Source organism: Aotus nancymaae, unplaced genomic scaffold (assembly GCF_030222135.1).
Source record: "Aotus nancymaae isolate 86718 unplaced genomic scaffold, 86718_ANA_hifiasm-v0.15.2.pri h1tg000016l, whole genome shotgun sequence".
NCBI classification, from domain to species: Eukaryota; Metazoa; Chordata; class Mammalia; order Primates; family Aotidae; genus Aotus; species Aotus nancymaae.
Genome location: NW_026988428.1, coordinates 40,513,913 through 40,515,957, shown reverse-complemented (window position 1 = coordinate 40,515,957; position 2,045 = coordinate 40,513,913). Strand labels below are relative to the sequence as shown.

The window sequence follows — 2,045 nt, the reverse complement described above, 5'->3', positions numbered from 1 at the left end:
TGCCGAGGCTGGAGTGTGGTGTCACGATCTCAACTCACTACAACCTCCATCTCTCAGGTTCAAGTGATTCTCCAGCCTCAGCCTCCCCAGCAACTGGGACTACAGGCATGGGCTGTTTTTATTGTTTTGTTTTTTTAACTCCCACCCCCAGGCAAGGAGTCCCAGGAGACCGGCAGAGCAGACCACGGGGGCGTTTATTGGGCCCACATTCCTGCCTGCGCCTGGTTAGCGGCAGCCACACTCGTCCACCACCATGTCCTCGTACTGCCGCAGCACCACGTTATCGCTGTTGTCAAAGAAGAGTACGGAGATGAGCGACAGGCGCGCGGGCACGCAGCAGGGCAGGTCGGCGGCTCCCGGGGCGGCTGCGTGCATGAGCGCGCGCAGTACGGCGTGGTTGAGCGCAGGCGGACCCCCGGCCCCGACAGCGCGGCGGGCAGAGCGCACTGACCCTGGCAATACTTGGCCAGGAAGCCGCGCGGCGCGATGACCCATCGGTGCCAGCCCATCTCGCGGAAGCTCACGTATAGCCGTCGCGCGCGACACGCGCCCCTGGGACCGCCGCCCAGCACGAGTTCGGCGCCGCCCCGCGGCCGGGCAAGGGGGTGGCACAGGAGCGGGTCGAGGGTCACCAGCAGCAGCGAGGCCTCGGCCAGGCGCGCGCAGGCCGCAGGGGCCCGGGGGCGCAGCGCCAGCGCCAGGCGGAGGCTGCGCGGCCACGAGGCGTTCCGATCCCAGGCGGCGCCCAGCAGCTCTGCGCGCACCGGCGGCCCCAGGGTGGGCACCACCTGGCGGAGCAGCACCAGCCCGGGGCTCGCGCCTGCGCCCTGACCCGCCAGCGCCACGCTCAGCTCCCACCCGCCCTCCGGAGCCTCCGCCGCCACGAAACGCAGCTCCAGGAGAAGCTGCTCTGCCTGGTGCGGCACCGGGCAAGCCACCACTGTCAGAATGCCGTGATTGTCATCCTCATCCCGGTCTGGGAGGGCATCCCCTGTAGCCTCAGCGACACCCTCTACCAGGGGCTCACGGACACCCTCCGGAAGTATGGGAACCCCACCAGCCGGAGATGCGGCCTCAACGATGACCGGACCTGCGCTTGCCAAGGCAAAGACCCCAACACCTGCGGTGCCTCCTTCTCCTTTGGTTGTTCCTGGAGTATGTACATCAACGGCTGCAAATATGCTCGGAGTAAGACACCTCGCAAGTTCCGCCTCGCGGGGGACAATCCCAAAGAGGTCATCTTTCTAGGTGTTAGATTTAGCAGGAAAGGCGGTCTCCGGCGCATGGGCCACCCTCTGGGTCTTTGCTGTACTTCCCGAGGCATATACCACCCTACCTGGCTGCTGGACAGATGCTGGGCAGTCGTCCGGGCCCTTGCAGTCTCCATGCCGGGAACCTGGCCTGGTCCCTGGGCTCTGGAATGGCGTCCACACAGTATGGCCACTAGCTCCTAGTACCGGAAGGGCTTCCCACTTCCCGTGGCGCACGGATATCCTCTCCACACCAACACCCATGTCACCTGCTGTGCTCTGACTGCCAAGCTCAGGTCTTCATAAGGAAAAGAAAGCATATTAAAATTTAGAACTCTTTATTTACCCACCCCCCAAAAAATTGTTCTATTTGTTATTTTTTTGAGATGGAGTCTCGCTCTGTTGCCCAGGCTGGAGTGCAGTGGCATGATCTCGGCCCACTGCAAACTCCACTTCCCGGGTTCAAGCGATTCTCCTGTCTCAGTCTCCTGAGTAGCTGGGATTACAGACACTCACCACCATGCCCAGCTAATTTTTGTATTTTTAGTAGAGACAGTGTTTCACCACGTTGACTAGGCTGGTCTCGAACTCCTGACCTCAAGTGATCCGCCTGCCTTAGGCTCCCAAAGTGCTGGGATTACAGGTGTGAGCCACTGTGCCCGGCTGTTGGAAGGCTTTTTCTTATGCCACTTGACAGGCTAGAAAACTGAAGTCCACAGTTAGAAACAGGTGAATAGTGGGACAGACAAAACTCCAACGAATGGCCGGGTGTAGTGGCTGACACCTGGAACCCCA

General features: G+C 61.4%; 1 pseudogene; it reads right to left on the bottom strand.

Annotated features, from left to right (window-relative positions):
• Nucleotides 1-225: 225 nt before the first annotated feature.
• Nucleotides 226-1,387, bottom strand: LOC135275323 (embryonic growth/differentiation factor 1-like; annotated as a pseudogene).
• Nucleotides 1,388-2,045: the final 658 nt, after the last annotated feature.